The sequence below is a fragment of the Haemaphysalis longicornis genome, unplaced genomic scaffold (assembly GCF_048455015.1).
Source record: "Haemaphysalis longicornis isolate Haplotype H1 unplaced genomic scaffold, Haemaphysalis longicornis Haplotype H1 scaffold_12, whole genome shotgun sequence".
NCBI lineage: Eukaryota > Metazoa > Arthropoda > Arachnida > Ixodida > Ixodidae > Haemaphysalis > Haemaphysalis longicornis.
The window spans coordinates 6658152-6681977 of NW_027526225.1; the positions used below are offsets into that span (position 1 = coordinate 6658152).

Sequence of the window (23826 nt, forward strand, 5' to 3'; positions counted from 1 at the left end):
GAGACAGAGAGAGAATCCACTTTATTGGAACTCTGGTTTCAGGGTATGCATGCATTCACGCACGGATGAGAGCAGTGAGACTTCATCTATAAATACACTTTTCTTACTAGCTGCCCCGTGTTGGAGAATGGTAGCGAAGAACATTCAAACGACCTCAATTTTGAGTAGCTTTTTTGTGTGCTTTTACAAAAAAAAAAAAAAAACAAAAAAAAAATAACTGGGGCTGATTCCTCTGTCATAGGAATCGGTAAAACACGAAAGCGAAATGTGCAGCGAAATCTTCAGCTGAGATTGATCTGCGGGTCGGCGGCTGTCTTGTGGGTGAGCTTGGCGAGCGACGTCCTGCTAACGGGTCACTTCGGCAAAGGTGTACTGGCGTCATTTCTGTGAAGGATATGACGTCAGTGAAATCTTGGTGTATCCCGGCATAAAACACTTTCGTGTTAAAATATAAAACCCGAAAACGAACAACCCTAAGTATAAAGAACTCTTTGGTTTTAAAGGTTGCTTCCCCGCAATAAGACACTTTGTACAGGGGTGCAACCTTTACAGGCTGCTTGCTTCGTTGTACTGGCGTCACTTCCGACGCGGATATGACGTAAGTGAAATCTTCGTGAATCCGGGAATAAAACACTTTCGTGTTAAAAAAAAAAACATTGTCTACAATAGTCGAAATTCGGCTTTTGTAGTCGAAGGAAAGAGAGGAGGCACACGCTTTTATCTCGAGTACTCTAGCCAAGCCAAGCCGATGTCGATCACAACCTTCTGTCATCGCAATTATACAAGAACAGAGATTTAGAAAGGCTGTAGCGGGTGATAGAAGTGGCTCCTGTTCACACCCTGGGGGTCAGTTAGCTTGTATTACCGTGGGTAGCTACTGCACCCTCGAACAGTGTACAGGATGTAGTAGCTAGTAGGATGTAGTACAGGAACGGTGTACAAGGGGCAGGATGGATGGTAGTCATCGCCTTTCCGAGCTCCCCCTCCTAGCCCGGCAGCTTTTTTTCGTTAACTTTTTATCTGACTGCTAGCTTTATTGACCCCGCCTTCATATTCTCCATTTTGTATTGCGCTACGTATACAGACAAACAGGACGCTTAAATGACTGGGACGAGGCGCAAACTTGCAACTGTTTATTAAAAAAGACGACAGAAATGCGGGACACGCAAGAGCGACACTCGGCGCTTGCACGGCAAAAACCGATAAAACCTAAAACCAAAATACGAAGGTGCAGAAACAGATCTACTCAGACGATAACAGTGCACGAGAACACTGACGCGAAAATGTGGGAATGACTACTTGCAGTATGTTATGTTTCTCGCCATGGTAGCTCTCTCTGACTGAATTTTAGTTCCTCACCAGTAAGCAGGATTGACGGAGTTCTAACGCACACTTCCGCTTCTGTGATTACGTGATATGCTTCCATGATCTCGCGCGTTATATTGTCTTTAGCGCGTGCCAAAATGTGCGTGCACTGAAATGTTCGGGTTTCTTTTTTTTCATGTTTTGGCTTTAGGCTTTATGGGTTTTACCTAGCGAGTGCGGAGTGTCACTTGTGTGTATATTCAGGTGTACCCCGTTTCTGTCGTCTTTTTGAATAAACAGTTGCAAGTTTGCGCCTCGTCCCAGTCCTGTTAGCGTTCTATTTGTCTGTAAACGTAGCACAATTCAATATGAATCATCACCAACTAGCCCCATTCTACGCCCTTTTGAAATTCATATTCTCCCGCCAATTGAAATCAAAAGGAGAAGGCGGGAGGGGCGAAATTTTCTACGACTGTGGGCCTCCTCCATTTACCAGTCCTGGATAGTCCCCGGGCAGTCCGAGGACTGCCTTCGGACCAGAAGTCCCGTAGGAACGCATGGAAAAATCGAACGCCGGATCGCGTATCGGGCAATTCTCGGACAATCCGGGATGGATAATTGCGGAGAACCCCTGTTGGCTGCCTTGAACGGACTACAGCGCATCACACGTCAACGGACGGTCGTAGTAAGCCTTGGCGAGTGGACTGGCTCCCTTCTCTGACGCAGTATCATCGTCTCCTTGCATGTCTTAAGGGGCAAGAAGTTTTCTTCTTTGGAGCAACGCGTCATCATATTCCGAGATTACGCCTATCCCAAATTTGATATTCTGTGTACTGAAGGCCTAAGCTATAGCCCAGTGAGAAATTGGGTGGCGGCGGCAAAACAACTGTTTTGCACTGGAAATGCAAGAAGTTTGTCACATCGGAAAGAAGGGGGGAGATTGTGTGGGTGGCACATCGGTGTTCCCTCGCAAGCAAGAGATGCCGTATCTTGACTCTATCTTTAGGAAGGTGAACGAGCTGCCTTCACCGAATATGCTGTTTGTAATGAGGACGCATGAGCCGCCTGAGATCAAATGAGGCGTTTTTTTTTCTCAAAATGAGCCAGATAATCCACCTTACGCGAATTTGAGAAACGAGGGGAAGTTTGTTACCGCACCCAGATGCAGCGCCGTCAAAACTATTATGTCATACATTTTACATGTCGGCTAGGGGAAGTTTTTGACAAGTAATTAAAAATTATGCCGTGAATTTGAGCAATATTTGGGTGATAAGTTTGAATTTGGCTCATATTGAATTGAAACACTCAAGTTGATGCTGCATTCTAATGACAACTTTATTTAAATGGACTTTCAAGCATTCTGCGATTGAGTTTTGGTGGAAACGGCATTAAAAATATGCTACAGGTCATCAAGAACAGTGGAACTATACATGCAGAGCAGGGGAGTCCTCTTGGCACCAGTAGCTGCTCTTTTGGAGTTCTTCCCGAGTTCTTGCCTAAGATAGTTATCTTGGGCTAGCCTCAAGGCATTAACGAATCAAGCAAGCTCGCCATTGCTTTGCCGCAAATTTCCAAAACGCTTCACAAGAATACTGCTCATATCTTATTCTCCAATTCTTCACCTTGATGAAGTGGTTCGTATACGCAGAGTGGGGGGGTCGCGAGGGCTTCTAAGCGGCCGCTGTTTAGCTAAGTACTGAAATGCTAAATATCCAAGTAATGAACCAATAAATAAAGCCAGAGTTGTTTTGTTGAAACGGGGGAAACAATATGAAAGCATTGTTTCATATCTCTGTTTCATCGCGTTCACTCCTTCCGTTGAATTCGTCGTTGACATCTGGGGACAGATCTTTCGCCGATCTCCTGATTGCCGTCTGAATTCATAAGCCGGCTCAAAATGCAAAAAGAAAACCTTCCGAAAACACCCACGAAACAGTCTGAACACTCAAACAAAAAGCAAACTCCCATTGGGAAAATAGATTTGGCTCATTTTGATCCGTGAAACAGCATGATCCGGCTCATTTTCGATACGAACTACAATCTGCGTGCAAGTTTTCAGGGCGTTATCTCCAACTATTACCTAGCCACCGCTTGTTTAGGGGAAAGTTGCTGAGTTTTTCTTGTCACTGCAGCTTTATCCGACTCAGTTTCGGTTTCTGGATCTGGCTTATTTAGAAAAAAAAAAAAGAAAAGAAAAACGCATCAAATGTACTTTAATGTTTCGTCTGTTCAATAATGGTTAGTCGAGAGTCTGAGCACGTCCCGTCAATCCTGTATGTGCACTTGTTCCTTTTTGCGCAAAGCCCGTGTTCTGCTGTCTTCCATGATTCGTGGCCTTGACTGGTGCGGTGCGGTGGGCCGCCAGGAACAGTTTTACAAGGCAGTATAATGAATCTTCTGCTCATGCGCCCCTGTATCGTGCGAGGAAAGGGTTACCTCGCTCACTCTCGTGACGATGACGCTGGCAATGGCGATCAGCAGAAAAACTTCACCATCCCTTCCTGAAGAAAGTTGAGAGAAGTTCACTAAAGCTTGATGTCGGGCTAGTTGGTGTAGCATTCGTGAAAGTCTACGTTTTTTTCCCGTGTCCGTCTCAGTGTTCTTAACAAGCGCAACTTACCCTCAAAAGTGGAGAGAAGCCCGAAAGCTTTCTCACATCAAAAGTGCGTCAAAACTGCGTCAAAACCCCTTCGCTGAAAGTGCGCCCGATCGATCGTCAAACCTCCCAAGACCCAAATCTCAAATGGAGAACGAACCCATGCGACGATTTTTCGCGCACTAAGTAAACGCACTACGAACGATCTAAATATATACCCATACGTGGTTCGTGAGATTAAAATATACTTTTATTGTATGCCTTCTTATTCGTGATCGATGTATGTATTGTGTCTCATCTAGAGGCGTCACTTTTTCGCGATTTTCAAGTAACCGTTTTGACACAATGTAAAGGGCCCGTTTTCATACACACGCCGTGTGTCCAGATATGTTATCAGGGGCGGTATTCTCGTAACTGTCCCTTTCGAAAACGTCCCTTTTGCGCCCGTTTGATCGTGACGTACTTCCGGTTAAGCAGTGGGCCTTTTATTGAAATAGCGTAACTGTTCTTGCAAACGCATTTTAAAGAACTAAAACGGTATCAGAGTATCTTTTTGTGTGTTTATTGTTCCGCGAGCGAACCGCGACGAAAAATCGTCTGCTCCAAATCGTCTGCTCCGAGTAGCCACGGCTCATAGCTCCGCCGTGCTTGCATGGCGTCACATCCGGGTGCTCGCTTTTAGCCAATCAGGGCTCGCTCAAAAGGGACACTTTTGAAAGGGACACAAAAGGGACAAAACACGGGAATACCGCCCCAGAGCTTTTCGGTGGACCATCCGGTCTGCGGGGAAATGCGGTAGTTTTTTTTGCACGACGCCATTAGCCCCACTAAGAAAGCTCTCGCTTTAATAAATGTACCAACACAGGAGCTTGACAAGGCCGCTAAATTGGACTAGTTGGTGTAGGTGCGCATGCGCGACACAGTACGAAACAAAACAAGAGTGCCCACGCCAAGCGCTTTCACGTTGTTCTCGCCTCCGCCACGTACACCTTGGGGTCCAAATAACGGGGGCGAAAGAAAGCGGCTAATGGTCCTTCTCATATCGGCAGACCGGAACCCACCCGTACAGAAAACCTCGGAGCTGACCGCAATGTACGAAAGTTCTACCCGCGTAATTGGCCGGGCTCGTTCGACCTCCTTTCCTAACGAGAGCTTAGAGACGTTAACCACGCGAATTCCGGCACGTTCGTAACTGGACAAATCGCGATGTAGGGCACCATTCGGTTTGTGTTGCGTTCGTTTTCTGTTTTGCGAGGACGCATTTCATCGTAAGCCGTACGCGCGTGCCTGGCTCTGCAATAGTGATCTTGTTAGTACGAACCTACGCCATGAAACGTCGATGATTGATTGATTGATTGATTGATTGATTGATTGATTGATTGATTGATTGATTGATTGATTGATTGATTGATTGATTGATTGATTGATTGATTGATTGATTGCAGTGTTTAACGCGCCGACGCAACGCAGGCGATGAGGCGTGCCGTAGTGGAGGGCTCCGGGTTAATTTTGTCCACTGGAGATCTTTAACGTGCGCCGAAATCTCGAACACATGGGTGTTTTTGCTTCTCGCCTCCCTCAGAAAAGCGGCGGCCGCGGCTGGGAATCGAACCCGCGACCTCGTGCTCCGCCACGAAACATCACCGTGAGCTTTGTGACAGACTTCTCATTCAAGGGTTAAATTAATAAAAAAAGTAGGGTTAAGTCATTCGAAAGCGCAACTAATCCTGAATTTTTTTGAACATCGTATAGCTTAAAAGGAGAAAAAAGGGAGGTTAGGTGGGAGGGTATCACTTGGTGTCACTGGCAGTAATAACATAACGCATGCAGTCACACTTTCTACGGGCAACCATTTTCGTCTAATTTTACACCATCACTTTCAGCGAGCGGAAAACTCTGCGAATTTGACGCGTTCAACGGTAAAGCCTGCGGCGCGACGCGCTGGCGGCCGTCGGCAGGGTAGCACGGCAAGTTCGACGCTAGTGTGCACGTAGCTTAATGAGCATTTAACGTTGTTTTGAAAGGGCCGAGGCAAAGACGGCTTCAGCATTCATGACCCGGTACACCGCTGATAATATCGCAGTTGGGAATCGATTCAACGACGCTTCTGTTCAAAGCGAGCGATGAGGTTTAAACGCCGCGCGCTACTCTGGTTGCCAGACTCACCCCACCCGCGAGTTCAGCTGTAGCTGCTCTTAACGACCGCAGAAGGCGCTAGCCGTCTTCACACAAACGGCGGGGCGCGCGCGCGAACTGCAAGAACGTCTTGTCGGCTGGCCGCTCGCTCCGCTCCCCCCTGCCCCCCCCCCCCCCCCCTCCCCTCCCCCCCTGGACCCCATTCACCCCTGGTCGTTCTTGTTAGCGTAGTGATTGATGGTGGAAGCGGAGGACAAACACATACCAGAGTGTATGACTCACTCTCCGGGCATGGCGGCGCGGCCAGGTAAGAAAAACGCGCCTGCCGCGGCCCGAATAATGGTTCTTGAAAGCGGAAGGCTGCGGTGGTTCAGAGAATCGCAGTTGTCGCAGTGGCACAAAACCGCGCTCTCGGGAGTAGAAAACGTAGCTAGAAGGACGCTAGCTATGATGGAGAGTATTAGAGAGATGGGAGCTGCAGCACCCGATACTGAGTACGCGTCTTTGTCGGAGCTTTCGGAGATGCGGTATAGCCTGTCTCTGGCGTTTCTAGGTGCGAGGGGGGCTTCGAAATGACTTTTTGCAGATTTTCGATCGTACAGAGGGTAATTTAGGTATATATACCGCCCATCTCGAGTGATCGTCGGATGGATTTTTGTTAAAATGGGGGAACGGAAGAGGAGAAGTGTGAAAAAAGAAATAATATTGATTACATGTCAAAAAAAGGAGGAGGGGGTGAAGGGTGGCGCCTTGCATAGATGCGTCGGCATCTGCTTCTCGCGTTATTACAAAGGCAAGTACCACGGGGATAGACGCGCAAATGTAGATGCCTTTATCTCCTTTACGGCTTTCTCTAGCTCTTTCGAGACCTTGAGTCACCATTCGTTTAATTAAAGAATAGTAGCAATAGTAACATATAAATAATGTCTGTAAGTAAAGAAGAAAGTAAAGTAAAAAATAAATAGCAAAGTACAGAATAAATGAAAGTATTTATGTGAAGAACAGTAACAATAGTAACATATAAATTATGTCTGTAAGTAAAGAATAAAGTAAAGTTAAAAATAAATAGTAAAGTAAAGATTAAAGGAAAGAGTTTAAGTAAAGAACAGTAACAATAGTAACATATAAATAATGGCTGTAAGTAAAGAATAAAGTAAAACAAAAACAAATAGTGAAGTAAAGAATAAAAGAAAGAATTTAAGTAAAGAATAGTCACAATAGTAACATGTAAATAAAAGCGGAGAGGAATTAACACGTATATCATGAACTCCCAATAAAACGAAATAGCGTTAGTCGAAGTGCTTCATTCCCCCACTGCAGTTCATAGGGATGGAATGTGCAAAGCATGTTTACGCCAAAGCTCAATAGGGATGACGAGACCGACTGGCCAAGCCTCTCAGTTGTAATAGCAGTGAGAAAAGAAAGCGAGCCGTTCGGAAGATGATCTAATAGCAATGGCAATGAGAGGACCCAGTCGCACAACTAGAAAAGTTTCTGTATACCTGCGCTGTGTCTGATGCGACGGCCTCTGGAGCGTCTACCTAAGCAGCACCTGTGAAACATGGTTGCCCACGGAAGTACGCCTCAGGAGGCGATGATGCGGGGCTACATACAATGCCGCATTGCAAGCAGAGCCAGGCGATCGCTGCGGCTGAAACCACCAGTAGCCGATAGCAGCGCAATCGTTAGGACGCGAAGATTCCACGCCAGGCATGTATATCCTTCCGAAAACGAAGACATTGCCGCAGCAGAAGCAGATATACCGTATTTTCGTGTGGATAACGTGCACCAAAAATGCGAAAATTTCAGGGGGGAAGAAGAGGTGCGGGATTTAATGCGATGTATTTCCTTTGATGCAGCTTCACCGCAATGCACGTTCGGCCGGGATGCCCCCACAGCAGTAATAGCGACTAAGCCACTGTTATCCCATTGACAGTGCTTATTTTGCACACACAGCTCACCAATATACCAACTGAAAAAATGTGTGTGTTGCACGAAATCTAGTTACGTAGTCAGCTAGGTAAGTTCTTTTGCGTAAACAAATGTGTAATGTTGCTTGAGTAGTAGCTTTGCTACATCCTTTTATGTATAAAATATGCGGGCAATACGCGGGGAAACATATATTTTTTATTCGTCGACGGAAAGTGTGTGCGTAGGTTATACGCGCGAAAATACGGTAATCACGACAGACCGACCATTAGCAATAGAGGATCCCATAGCCCGAAATAAAGGGTTATACTTTCTCATTCGAAAAGCTAAGCTGTCGTAAGTGTCTCTCTGAAGCTTCTGTTTTTTAAATTGCTGAATGCGGTGAGTTACGCACGGGAGGTACGGGTTTCCGTTAATCCCGTATTCGAGATATGCAAGGAACGAGGCAGAGCTGAGGTTTCCCACTGCTTATCAGTTTCAGGCGAAGTTTCCGACACAGCTGTTAAGGGGCAATGAAGATAAAATACAAGTTTAATTAACTAAAAAGAAGAGTGCTTTCTTCTCACAACAATGACGCCATTTTTATCACAAGCTTCATACAAATAATCGAGATATTAAGGAAAAACATATGAAGCAGCCGCGCCTCCCCAGGCACTTTCCGGCGATTTCTCTATGACGTCATAAAATCCTGCTTATCCGATTGGCGGTCCCTCACGACTGGGCGATTGTAGTGGGATCTTCCCTCCATTTCCCTTAGATCGTATCACCATAAACCTAACGAGTAGTTATATAATAGTTATGTTTTTTAGTGTAGGCCCATAATACGTCCCTCCTACCCATAATACGTCAATGCAGCGCGAAATTTGAAAGTTTTTGGGTATTTCTAGCGTTCTTTGGGGTTACAAAAGCGTCTTCCGTTGCTGGGAAAGAGCTTAGTGAGTTACAAAATGTTAGTTCTTTCGATTTGAAGTTGTGTTTTGTCTTCACGGCTCCTTGAAGTTCGGTCGCCTTCGTTGAGATGGAGAAGTGCGGCTTACGCAGACAGATGAGGCCAAAAAACACGCATAATCCGTGGAAAGCTCCTCAGTGTAAGGCGAAAGGCAGGCGTGCATCATATATGACGGCTTTGTTTACCTGAAGAAGATGAGGTAACCGAATGAGGCGGGGGATTGGAATTTTGATCCGTTTGGCCTGCATGTTTTTATTTATCTGGGATGTTATCTTGTGTCCAGAAGTTATTGATACATTATATCGAAGAAGGATGTCCTTGTTTGCTTAGTGGACATCCTAACCCCGTTTGTTTAGTAAAAATTGCCGAAATGTTGTAGAACACAAGGTTAGTAATAACGAAGAACACTTTGGAAAGCTATCGAAACAAAAAATTCTTAAGAGGCACACAATTTCATCGATCGGGCGCATCCCCGCGGGGAAAAAGAACAAATGAAATCAGTGGAGGAGCCGGGGATCGAACCCGGGACTTTTCGCATGCAAAGCGAACGCTCTACCTCTGAGCTACACCCCCGGGCAATTTCGTGCGAAATCAAACTGCATTTAGAGCGTGCTTACGTGCGGATTGGGTGCACGTTTTGTGGTTACAAACTCACCGTAACATTTGTGCAATAATTTAAGTGTTTTTTTTTTTCAGATGCAAGCAGTTGAGTTACTCTGATTGGTACCACGACTACTGCGAAGTAACAGACCCCGTGGAAGCTAAATTTTTCACTTTTTTGCGGGCATTTTCGAAAAACACAACATGTCAATGACAATTAAAATAATGAAGGATCGACTGATAGATCTTGAAGAATATGTGAGCATCTAGTCCCTCTCCTTCGCGAACTTGAATATCTGTCTGCCTTGCTCAGGCGTTAGAAGCCCGCTACACGGCGTTTCTCGCACGCGTCTCGCACACCGTCTCAACTGTGCTTCGCGCTCTAACCGTCTTGGTCAGGCACTCTTGCTTGCTTTGGCAGTGGCATTGGCTGCCTGTGGCTCCCCTCGTTGTGCACACTCTAAATTCACAACAGCAATACTGCAAAAACCTAAGAGGAATTCCTGTCGTACGGCAGCAAATTTGATTGTGAGAGCAGGAGCCCTGTTGTTACGACAAAGCCATCTGTTGTTGCGACACGCATTTCTGTCGTAAACACAACGTGAATTTTCTCAACGAAAAACATTCCTGTCGTCACAGCAGAACTGCCATTTACGCTACTCTTCTCAATAGGCAGTGACATTAAAATCGTGTGCATACAGATGGAACATCGGGATCACGACAGGGCAGGAATTCGGCATGACGGAACATCTAAATCAAGACAGGAATACGACACACGACAGAACGTCAGAATAACGACACGACAATAATACGACAAGACAACACTACGACACGCGAAAATACGACAAACTACAGAAATTTTTCTTGCCGTCATTTTCGACTGGGGGCCGGTATCAGAATTTTGTCGCCATATCACATTGCTGTACCTTTTGCTGCGTCATGCACTTGCTGCACACTCCATTATACAGCGCGTTCAAGGGGTGGTGGTTGGTGCGTCGGCTTAGGCAGGCGGCGAGCCGCGCTTCGACTTGACGTCTTCCTGGCATTGTCAGCAGTGGTGCGAATGTATCGCTGCTGCAGCCACTCGTTCCCTTATCCTCTGGTCTTCTTTAGCTGTGCCAGTGAATCGACGCGAAAATTTTTGCCGAGATGCCGCGCTTGGACTTGACGTCTTCCTGGCAGGGTCAGCAGTGGTACGAATGCAGCGCTGCTGCAGTCACTTGTTCTGTAGCCGTCTGCTATTCTTTCGCTCTGCCAGTGAGTCGACGGCGAAAATTTTGGCCGACATGCCCCACCGAGTGCTCAGTGGTCTCGCAAACAAGCCCCCCCCCCCCCCCCCCCCCTCTACAAAACTAGAGTTTACACAAATAACCAGAGGGCACGGATCGGCATGACTCGCGAATTATACTAAACAAACCTTTCGGAATAATTCAACCGGAACAGAAAAGGTGTACGCTTCAAAAAGATTTCCTAAAGAGGAAAAACACAATTTTCAATGAAAATAAAGCTTGACCCAAACCTGAAACCAAAACATTGACAGCGATAGCATCAATGGCCCCGTCTTGTTTCCCCTGCAGTTGTAGCAACGTAGCCATATAACAAGATATAGCACAAAGAAACGCCCCCTCCAGGTTCGCCTGCCGCTGCATACGTTTCAACACACCTAACACCTTGCCATACTTTTCGCGTTCTCACCACTCCCTTCTGAGCAGGAATTGGCCCTGATTATTGCCACGTATCTGATCCATTGACACCATGGTCTAATGTGCAATTGCGTACCTAAAAAAATGGCTACAACTATGTTTGAATCGGAGTAACGGGAACAAAAGAGACTTATCACTTGTACCTGAAAGCGAAACAAATTAATTCTGCGCTTTTTAGAGATGATAGTCCTTTTCGACTACTTAAACGCGAAAATTTTGGTCCGCGTATCACTCAAATCAGCCGCCCGGAGATGAATAATGCTTTAACAGAATGTACATAAGTTTGACCGTTCAAAGCTATACATTGCTTGCACTGACGTCACTGTAGCGGCCATCTTGGAGCACCGCTTGCACGGTGGAAGGCCGTGAACTTATCTCCCCCTCCGATCTCGAGTAGCACTGGGAAAGCGGAGAGCAGTACTCCAGAAATGACTGTGAGGACGTCACATGCAAGCTATGTATATTAAAACTGCTGAAATGGCCCACACGTTCTCATTATTCAGCGGAAAGGAAGCCTCAGGCATATTTCAGGCAAAACGTAAGTACCCAATCGAGAGTACAGCATTTATTTAGGTAAAAATACCCGTTGGATTGGTTTTTATGTGAGCAAATAAAAAACTACATGTTAAAGGCAGCGTCCAAGAGAGGCGGGATAAAAGAAAGCCCTAAAAAACATGTCCGCTCAAGCTTCTCCAATTTTCACAGAAGCAAGGATTACCAACAGATGGCGCACAAGAAGTGCGAACGCGTACACGCAGTATATACGAAAGCGTGGATACGCAGTAATTGAGGAAGACTAGAAGGCTAACGATGAAATACAGAAAGAACAGCGGATAGTCCAAAACAGCCAAGGTAACCAGAAAAGAGGCAAGGCAGATAGGAACGAATAAACGGAGAGAAAAAATGGAAGCTAAAACGTCGTTAGACATGTACAGGGCTGAGAAATTGGACATCAGATAGGAAAAATTCTGCGATAATTCCCAGAGCAGTGCTTTGTTTTTTGAGGCTAGAGCAGGCTAGTTGCGAAATAAGAGCTTTGTGGGGAAGTATTCATAAAATCATGATGCATGCGTGGTGGTCTACGGACAAGAAAAGAAACTATGCGGCACGTAGGGTTAGAATGCGAGGGTATCCATTCAAATCTACATGAGGGAAATATGCGCCTTCCAGAAGCCCTAGGATTTAAGGGTAGCTCAGAGGAAGTTAACTTCAAGGCTGTCGAGGGGACGAAAAGAAGATTAGAATGCTGGTGGACGAAAAGCAGAGAGGGGAATATTGCCTAGGACAGTTACCACCTGTAACAGGAAAGGCAAAAAGTATTTGGTATAAGTTTTCTGTGCCTGCCCTAAGCAGCGCTGGTATTAAACAAAGAGTATAAAACATACGTGTATTAGTCCTTTTTTGTAAGATGATACGTCATCTCCCTGCTACAGATGGGACACCGCTAGAAGTCATCATCATCACCATCATCGCGGGAAATTTGAATTGTATTGAGAAAACCTCTGTGACATTCATCAAGGGAGGAGCGGGAGGGAAGAGGAGGAGCGTGAGGAGTAGGACACAGACGGAGGAGACTATTTATGTGGCCGGGGCTGTCGAAAACTATCATCTTTCATCGACATATGCAGTGAAGCGAGCAAATACGCAGTCAGTTTTTTTTTTTTTTTTACATTGGGGAAAGCCTCTAAAACATTGATCTTTCTGGTACTGTCTTCTTCCTCCTTCCTCTTTCGAACAAATCAAAGAACCTCCCGCCACCCCTTCTTAATTTGTTTCCGTGGCTTGGATCTGTGTTCGTGTGGACATCAATGGTCACGCCATTTTTTTCTGAATAATTGAATTCGTGTTCCTTGCTCTCCCTGCTACTTTTAACCCCCCCACCCGCCGAGGTGGCTCAGTGGCTAAGGCGTTGCGCTGCTGAGCCCGAGGTCGCGGGTTCGATTCCCGGCCGTGGCGGCCGCTTTTCTGATGGAGGCGAAAAGCAAAAACGCCCGTGTGTACGAGATTTCAGCGCACGTTAGAGATTCCTAGGTGGTCAAAATTAATCCGGAGCCCTCCACTGCGGCGCGCCTCATCGTCTGCGTTGCGTCGGCGCGTTAAACCTAACAATCAATCAATCAATCAATCAATCAATCAATCAATCAATCAATCAATCAATCAATCAATCAATCAATCAATCAATCAATCAATCAATCAATCAATCATTCAATCAATCATTCAATCAATCAATCAATCAATCAATCAATCAATCAATCAATCAATCAATCAATACTGTAAACCCCCTCCCCCACTTGGGTGCCTGATATTGTTATAAATGCCGCGCCTTTTAAAATACTGCTGGTGTTTCTTCGGTATGTGAGTGAACCTCCCGGGTGCGGCCGCTCTCGTCAGAAACGAATACAGAAACAGCTCCTTAATTCGAACTCGAAGGGGACCATAAAATTGTTCGAATTAAGCGGAGTTCGAATTAGCTGGCGGGCGCTAGAATTAATGAACATCGTGCCACACGGCGCGAGCAGAGCACTAAGAAGCCACTTCTGGACTCGTTATCGCGAATTAGGCGCTACTACACGTGACAGGTGATTTTGTAAATAATGTTTCGTAAATAATAATGGCATGCGCCGGAGCACTGGCGCCGGTGGATCGGCGCCCTCTGTAGACGCGAAATAAGCTGTTGCAGGAGCGTAGCGCGCGCGCCACGCTGTTGTTTTTCTGTTTCGTTGTTTTGCATCGCTCGTAAATTTGGTTTGGTTTGGATTTGCAACACATTGTAATCGCTCCGGGCCGACTTCTTTTGCGAGGAGCGATGGAAACCAGGGGATCGTAGTTTGAATTAAGCGTTCTGGATACCGACGCGTTTGAATTCCCCCATTGAAATATACAGCGCTATGCCGGGACCAGGGCATGAGTTCGAATTAACCGGCAGTTGGAACCGGAAGTTCGGAAGCTGTTACTGTAATAACTTATGCCACTTTTCACGAAGTGAGTCCACAGTTAATAGTTCAGCAAGTTTGTCGCTTCCGCTGCAATGAATCTGGTGAGTAGGTCCAGCCGTTCTGTCGAAATAATCAAGCCATACATACACTTGAAAAAAAAAAGCGACAGTTTAAAAAGCAACAACAGAACAACGAAGTTTTCCCATGAAACATTATGGACGATGTCGCCCGTTTGTCACAATAGCTTGCACAGGCTGTGGGCGGTAGAAAGCTGGGAAAATTTGGCAGAAGGTCAAGTGGAACTGGAAAGAAGCTGTCGGTTGTGTTGCGCAATCGGCGGCAATCGCGCCGTGTCGCCTGATCTCTCGTATGCGTTACGCTCCGGTGCCTATTTTCGCCGTAAGGAATTCGAGCTTTCGGAATCTTCAGATCGCCCGGTCAAGTAGGGAGAATTCTACTCGGAGGCGGAGCAGTTGGAGGGGATTTCCTGAAGACGCCGCTCCGGCACCGCGGCTGGTTTCTTCCACAACGACCCCCCTCCCCCTTCCCCCCTCCGGCGCGCCAGCAACAATGATCAGAACGGGCTACAGACAGAACGACGTCGACACTCTCGAAAACAAAACAAATAAAGCCGTGTTGAAATGCAGGGGTCACAGAGAGCCGAGAGGTAAGTGCGTCCTCTCTTCCCATTGTTTCTGCGAAAAGAAAAAAAGTGAATGAGCAGGGGAGAGGGAGCGACACAAAAATGGAGGACGTGTGCTGAAACGTGGACGGGGAAATCCCCTTTTGTTCTCCGTGCCGCGCGGTAACTTTCCACGTTCGCGCATGCGCTCTTGCCTGCCGTTCTCCGCTACAACTCCCGTATCTCCGTGACGTCTTCTGCAACCCTTTCGGTCACTCTTTTACTTTTATTGTTTATTAAACCTCTGCGTCACTTTAGTTTTTGTCTACAAAGCTTTCTCGGCTGTGCACGTAACGGCAGAAGTGGAAGCTGGTACACAGCTCCAAGAGACCCATCACCGACGACGATGAAGCAGTGGAAACCACTGATTCATTTCTGGAGCTATCATGGTAGCTCGTAAATATATTCAATTCAATTCAATTCAATTCAATTCAATTCAATTCAATTCAATTCCGTTTATTCACCAGATAATACTGGTTGGCTGCCTGGGCTAAAAGCTGTGGGTACAGCTTGACGGGGGCCCAGACAGCCAGTACAAGGCAGCAAAAAACGATACGTCAGTCAGCACTGCGCGTGCAATTGACAATTGGCATGCATGTTATAGATAAGAGAAATGTAAAAACGCCACAAACATGTATGCAATTGTAACAACAAAAAGCGACTTCAGATGAGAAAAGAATTAACAGTTAAAATGCATAAGCAAAATACACAGCCATGTACAATAGTGAAAAAAGTACAAAAAACAAGAAAACTTTGTAAGCATTAAAACTACATATTCACAAACATTTCCCGTAGTTCCTTTAACGAAGGATTGCATAGTGTTCCAAATTTATTCAAAATATAAGGCAGGTTATGTTGCAGCATTTGATTTTTGTACTCTGTGCGAAACAAGGAATTTGCCAAATATCATTGTTTCGCGTGTTAACAGGATGGTTGCTGCGTTGTATTAAGGAAGAAGCTGTCAAAAACTGTGTGGACGCTGGTAGATCGCAGATCGATAGATCGCATCGCCCTGTGACAACATCATGCATGAACACAGCGCTTCCCCGTCAGCCATAGCCCGTCGCCTTTCTCCTGCCGCCACTTTACGATATCACAATACTCCTTTAATAACTCTCAATCACCAGTTTCTTACTAATTATTGGTTGACACCCGTCCTAAAACTCGTTGAAATGGACGACGGTTTTCCCTTATTTGTGATTATTGTACATCACGCAAAAGAAAACCTGGAGATTTGTAGGGCCGACGCCGGGCGAAACTACACTGGCCACTTTGTCAGTCCTACGAGAACACGCTTTGATTAACACTTGGATGACTCGGATATCGATGAGCTAGGAACGGAGGTGGAAGGAGGCGTAGAGTGGCGGGTCTAAACACGTCTGTCTCCCGAATAACAAAGAGGACGCGACGACCACAGAATACAACTATGTTAAAGACCGCCACACAACTTGAAAACACATTGACCACAAAACGGATAGACTTATGCGCTTGCAAAAGGAACATGCGCTGGCGTGTACCACGAATCGTCAATTACGACGAAGGAATCATCGTCGGGGAGAAATTTTATGTGAGTGGAATCTTTATTCTCTATGCAATAACCTTATCTTCGACAACCCGATTGAACTGTCTTCCACTTCCTGCAATCCGTACCGATACGTAGCCGGATAATAAAAGCCAGGGTGCCCCAAAAGTTAGAGTTCAATGAAGCCTGCAAGCGATATAGTTTTGACGTAGCGCGCTTTTAACCGGAGCAAAGATCTCTCACCGCACTCGAAATCGGAACTAGAACGCTCCTTTTCCCCCTAACTATCCACTCGGGAGTAGTTAGGGCGTGGAAGATGCGGAAATGGGGCGGATGGGGAAGAGCAACGCCACCAAGGCGCGTACAGGCTTCGACTCTGCCCTCGGGCAAACTCTCAACCTCAGCCAACTGTACTCCGGCGGCCTGGTGCCAAAGTTGTCCCAACCCTCTTCGGCGCACTTTGAGACCATTTGCATGCGCTCCGTTGAGCCTAACTTCTCCGTCCTCTGTCCCGCTCGGCCAACTGACACGACCCCTGCCCCTACGCGACGCTTCTGTTATGTCATGGCGTGATAACCGTACGGGCTGCCCGTCCTACTCGAAAGCGTCTACACTAACTAGGCCCTCGGTCTCCTCGACCCATTTTTTCCTGCATGGTGTTTTTCTTGTTTTTTAACTTAGCAACCGAACATCTCTTGGCGTTCAGAGCGAAGCGTGTTCGGAAGGACTAACCGGCGGTAAAAAATGGAGAAAATGAGTCAGTACAAAAGCGTCTGGCCCAGTTATAAAGCCAGATAAAGCAAGGAAGAGGTAAAAAAAAAAAAAAAATGAACGGACGAATGTATACGAAACCAAGGGGAGAATAGGGACGAATAAGAGAACGGGTTAAGGGAAACTGAGTTCAAGATTGATGATCTTGCGCAAGCGGAACGCAACTCGAATGTTACTGGCTCGGCGGATGGCACTTAGCCGGAACAGTCGTAATATCTTACCTTCCGCTCCAAAGGCGACTGGCGTTTTTTTTCTTTGTTTGCTACAAAACGAATTTTAACTTTGTGTCGAAATGGCCCAGGAAACGTAGGAGGTGTAACGTATAGAGTAAGCGCTAGTGCTGGGAAAATAATCGTTACTGTACAGTCAAAGTTCGCTCAAATAAAGACGGCGTGGGTGATGACCGTATACCGAACATATATACAAAGCGAAAAAAAAAAAACACTCTATAGTTACGGGGGGTAAACGAAAAAAGTTAGTGTTTAGTTTGGTAAGTGCGCCTTAAGGTAGTTTATAATGCGGGAAAACCAGAACACACCCCGACAGCCGTAAAACCGGTTTCTACTACAGCACGGCTACAACAAGGCGACCGACTTTAATGATTCCTAGCGCATATACTTCTCGTTAAAGCTCAACGTGCTAGCAACTTGAAATTTCATTTCAGCCAATTACACGGGCTTATTTGGCCGCTGAACTTCGCTGTGACAGAGCGTGGGACCTTGTTATATGTTGTCGAAGCCGAGCTTCCCACATGTACCTGTTAGTTAGTGAGTAAGTTACTTATTGTCGTTGTTATTGAACAGGTGGACCTAGCCTTTAAAGGTGTGTCGGCATTTGCTTCGCCAAAGCGGCATCTTTGAAAAACTGTTCTCGTCAAATTACAAGAGTCACACAAGTTCGCGTTTTTTAAGAAGCACAGCAAGAGCTAGAGAAAAACAACACTGGATATTGTGGAGCAATAATCATAGATGAAGTCAACCCTTCCAGCAAAACCGAACAACCGATCAGCATTACAGACAGCAACACATTCCTTTACGAATTTTTCTTTAGCCTTTCCTATTCTGTTCACGCATTTTTTTTTTTTTGCACAAAGACTGAAAATTAGAATTAACCCTTTCTCGAACTCGGAGCGCAACTAGAGAAGCGTAATATTCGCTGTATAAAAGCTGCGTTAATATATTCTCATCTGTTTACCTTTGAGTGACGACGTTCGAACCTCCACACCTCAATTCTTTGAAATAATGCGTGCGATGCCGATGTATGAAGGTATTACCGACAAAATTATCAGCATGTCGTCTTATCTGCTTTGGTCTCATTTTGCAATGGCGCCCGGGAGTGGCATTAATGCTGTACGGAAAATCAATTTAATACCCACTTTGTAATACTGACGCGGCAAAAAAAAAAAATCATACATGTTTCGTGCTCCGAAATCTATATTCCACCCCCACGTGGTCGGAATTCTCCCTCAGTCGTCCGCTGCTGCATGCGCGTAAAATCCAAACCCCAAAATTTGCATTTGACCTCCACGTTGCAGGCAATGAAGCGGGCTGAACTAACGACTTGTAAAAGGAACTTTTTAGGCTTCTTTTAACCGCAGTGGTGTTTAAGCTTACACAAATCCGCCTGGAGGAGACAGAAAACGCCGAACGAACGTGAGCACGTGCCTCATGGCGAGCGCCCGGCGTCGTCCAGGCTTGCGCGTGGGCTTCACATCAGATGCTCCCGCCTTCCCAGTCGTCTTCGTCGTGTAGTGACCGGCGCCCCACAGGTGCGCCGTGCCGAAGACGATGAAGACAAATCTGTTAGGTGCTATTTACCAAGGATCATCATCATCATCATCATCATCATCATAATCATAATCATAATCATAATCATCATTATTATTATCATCATACTCATCATAATCATCATCACCATCACGAAGAAGAGGTGGAGGTCTACCGGTGCGAGGACACGCTACAAGAGGATTTTCCCTACGCGGCCGTGCTGTTGGAAGACGACGACGAAAGGGATGACGACGACTGCTACTGAATAAAACGCTGCTAATACTTTAATGGTCTTTGCTTTGCAGTGCCGTCCAAAACGGCTTTGCACTGCTGGGTCCGGCTGCTCACTCTCTCTTTGTCCTTGATTTTGTCGGCTATCCATTGACTCCTGGTAATAATTCGACACTGACGTCACTTGATCTCCAAGCCGGAGAACCGTTGTAGCGTAGCGATGGGCCTGTCGATGACGCAGTGACGCGGCGTTTTACAAAGACGGAAAATGGACGGACTTGAAAATAAAAGCGTTGCGAGCACACTCAGTGTCAGAAAAAGAAAACTCTTCCACGGGCTAGTTCGGTTTTTATGCTCGCCCCCATACAGTGTTTGAACTCATTTACTGAGAAGAGCAGTTGTAACAACTTGCAGGCCGGAAGTTCGTCCGAGAGGGTAATTCAAAAGAGAACTTCGTAAATTCCGCATTGGGGGCTCGTAGTTGCTCGTACTGCAAGTGAGCGTTATCTCAAAATTAACTGAAAGAAAAACAAAGACACGTACACACACCCACACAGTAATTGCGCCAGCTGTGTGGTAAGTAATTAAATTTTCAATCGTAAAAACATGAAACAATGCTAGTGCACATTATTTACAAAGAGTCACACTCGCTCTTGAAGAAGAAAATGCAATAAAAAGCAAAAGATGAGGGGGCAATATAAGTTAAGCCGTGGCGAGAAGTGTTCTTGCATCTGATGCTTCCCATTAAAAAATTAAAGAAAAAAAAAAGAGTTGCGGCGACTGTTTCACTGCCTTGGTAATTGCTTCACAGCGAAAGTTCGTAAAGTGCGTCGCAATTTCTTTTCATCTTTCACGCACCCTTTTCAAGTCATTTCACTAACTTTTACATCAACGCCGAACACGAGCGCTTCGGTGTTTGAACGTTTATAAAAAAAAAAGTTGCCCCCCCCCCCCCCCCCTTCCGATCTAGCACAACGCCAATAAACCCAAAATGAACACACACTGTCTTATGGTGTCATCGTTTAACTGACATTGATTGCTTCTTGTTCCACCTTCACGACGCCTCGCTAGCTGGTAACCGCATGACTGACAGCACTCCGGATGGGATGTGGACAAAATTAGTCGGCCCATGTCTTGGTATACCGCGTGCTCACTTTCTCGCTTTACGCCCAATACGTGAACGCTGCCTCCCACCCCCGTTGAAGTATTAAGCGGCGCCGGTCCGATCTGTGCACATTCCGTTCATGGTTATTGGTCTTAACTGTCGCCCTTCCAGGAAGTGATAAAAGCGCTTATTCGCTTTACCATGGCAAAAAAAAAAAAAAAATGGGCAAGTGATTCCGGTGGTTTAGCTGCGAAGCAGCTAAACCACCGGAATTACTTGGAATTTCCGGAACCATCGGAATCACCGGAATCACTTGCTCATTCGAAAATTAAATACATTGCAATTCATATGAAAATCGATCTCGTCTCCAGAGCAGGTGCCAAGTGTGCTACCGCCGCCCTACATCAGCGTTTTGCCGGCCTCGGAACAAGAGTAGGAACATACGATCTTATGTGATTACAGAAGGTCGTATATTTATAAATATATATTTCTGTACATGTGTACGTAACTACGTGTGTACATACATGTGCACATACACCTGTAAGTAGGTTACTCCTCTTAAAATTTCGAGCTGTTATAAATTTCTTTAAATATTTTTCACCCACTCAGATGATTTAGTTGCTTCTTGCTTTTCTCTGACATATTAGCATTGTTCTGGCATTTTGTGGCTTAATAATTTGTTTTTCTGTTGTATAAATCTCATGCGTTTCTTTTTGTTCAACGACTGCACCTATTCTTCATTTTGTTATTAATCATCAGGAAGCCCACGTGCGGTGTTCTTCACTATGGGACCCATGTCTCTATACTAATGTAATGCTATTTATTGTTTCTCTAATAAATGAAACTGAAACTGAAAAAAAAAAGAGAGTCGGCTCAGTGCACGCGGTGACGACGGCATATCGCGTGACAGGTGAACGAGACGTCCCGCGAGGACAACAGGTGCACTTAGAACCACTAAATAAGCTACGCTTAAGAGTAACGACACTGACGCACGGCGACAGCAATTTCGGTGCTTGACGCCAGGGTGGCCAGCTTAATGCGCCCTATTGCGGCTGACATTGACGGGCGGAATTGGTCCGGGGGCCGTTTGGCAACTATGACAACTGTGTTTACTTTTCGAAGGTTTAGAGACAGCGCACCGCTGCGATAGGGTTAGGCTCGGTTACGCTAGGGTAGGTTATTTAGTGGCTCTAGGTTACGCTAGGGCCTATAATTAAGCTACGCTTTTTAAGAGGCTATAGGTTGCGCTAGGCCACTGTCGTTCTCTCCCAGCGGGAAGCGATGCAGGCGTTTTCCAGCTTTCCGCCGGTTGAAACAGCCCAGTACAGAGCAACATGGCATCGCTACTCTGTCTGGGGGCTTAAAAACTCACTCTCAACTTATCATACAGCCGCACTGCGCTCCGACAATCAGGACGTGTCGAAAAGTGCGCTCTCGGTAACACAGAAGCACCAAAATGTCAGCGCCCATGGGTCTTCCGGGGTAAACGAATGTCACGTGACGCGGTTCGACCAATGGCCACTGTCGGCGGCATACGATAGAAGAGAGTGTCGGTACTCTGAAACCTGATCTAGTGGTTCTAGGTGCACCCCAGCAACGGAGAACTCAGAGCTGCGGTGACAGTCTGCCCGCAGAAATATTTCGCGTCAAAAAACGAAGAAACGAAAGCGAGGAAAGAGACGCCAGACGATGTAGCTGAAAAGTGTTTTCTCAGTAAGGCCGGGGGAAGACATAATGCTTTTGCTTTCAAAGCACGTAAGCAGGCTTAAGCGTACCGATGAATTTTTTGCTTGCCTCAAATGCTTTGTATTATTTTTAAGGCAGCATTTTGACTTCCCACCTTTGTTTTCAGTTCTTAAGAGTGAGAGCTATTTAGCAAATTGCAATTTTTCATGTCCGCAGTTAAAAATACCAAGAAATTTTCGGGGCGCGCACATGAGCGCGGGCCATGCGGCGACCTCCCGGCAGTTGACAAAACCAAGAAAATGCCCAGCGCTCGTGCGTGCGCGCCTCGCGGCGACCGCCCACCGTCCCGGGCGCACGTTTGTCCGGCCAATCATACCCAGTTAAAGAGATTGGCCAAGATTGGCAAAAAAAAAAAAAAAAGAACCTCCATCCTTCGTCGTAATCGTGGCAACACTTGCTCGGAACGAGAAAGGCACGTCATAGTATACACCTCTTCAAGGTGATGTCCAATGATTATCACTTCCGCAAAATCAAGGAAGCTCACACTTATAGCAACAGTGATGGAGTAAAGGTCCTTGCGGCAGCGAAGAAGATGCAAATGGGCTGCAATCGTGGACCTAAACAGTCTTGACGATCGTGAAGGGTGCGGGCAGCTTCGCTACCTTCAAATCTTACGCGTTAGTGTGAACTTCCTTTATTTTTTCCTCACGTTGACTTTCCTTTTCACCCGCCGTTTGGTGCTTTTCCGTGTGCAAGTAGTCAAACGAATTTACACTCCTTATCTTTCCTGGTTGTACTCCTTGTTCTTCCTACCTAGAGATACACTGGTCACAACACCTCGGCATCACGAATGCATCTACTGGAGAACCTGTGCGAAGCGAGCAGGTTGCCAACGGCGCCTTGAATATCTCCACGAAACTGAGTTGTTTTAACACGAAACTGTTTTACGCCCGGGTACACCAAGATCTGACCGGCGTCATACCCGTCCCGGAAATGACGTCACCAGAAAAAGTACAATTGACGCGGCTGCGCCCGGATGCGAGCCATGAACTCTCTCGCCGCAACGGGAGGTACCCAGCGCTCTGCCCACTGCGCTAGGAATTCAAGCGGAATTACGTCTACGAACGCGCCTTATATCTTTCCCACTACTTTCTTCATTCAGATGCCGTCTAGGAGATGCTGCCGTCTAGGAGAAGTGAAGCGAACTAGTTAATCATGACACTAATGAGCGCCGACTGTTGGCGCCTCGATGCCAGCGTCTTCGTGTACGCGGTACTGCGGGTGAATGAGGCACCCTCCGCCACCTACTGCTTTCGGTTTCGGTTTCGGTTCAGTTTCGTTCACACGATTTTTAAGGGGCTGTGGTTTCAATCTGATTTACGCAATGTTCCGGCGCGTGCACTGCAGTGTATAACGTTAATGCGTCTAACGGTGCCATAACGGCGCCATACAAATAGCGATGTGCAAGTTTATATGATTGCACAATAAAAGCTCTTGTGAAGGCACATTTAACTTTCGTGTTTTACCGATTCCTATGAAAGAGAAATTCTTTCGCTCTGTTTTTGTCGGTCGGCCGAAGGAGTGCCAGCCGCTGCACACTGCACTGGCGGCGATTAAGAGGACGACAATTTGTAGCAGTTCCCCGACTGAACGGACACGCTCCAGGCGGTTACAAATCGAGATTTGTGATGTGTACGGGATACAACTCACGGCAATCTGTGTCACATGACGTCATTCGGACTGACGCCATTTGACGTCGTTCCTAAGAGCGTCCAAACAGGAATGCTCAGCTAAGGCGAACCCGATCTGTAGGGCCGTAGGGCGAAACGCCTCCTACGATGAAACAGGTCTGTCGTTCTGTAACGCTTGAAGAGCCCACTTTCGCCGCATACACAATTATTTTATTAAA

General features: G+C 46.3%; 1 non-coding gene across 1 annotated transcript; it reads right to left on the minus strand.

The window, feature by feature from the left end:
* Nucleotides 1-9416: 9416 nt before the first annotated feature.
* Nucleotides 9417-9488, minus strand: Trnaa-ugc (transfer RNA alanine (anticodon UGC)). The gene has a single exon. It is a non-coding gene; the product is annotated as a tRNA-Ala (tRNA).
* Nucleotides 9489-23826: the final 14338 nt, after the last annotated feature.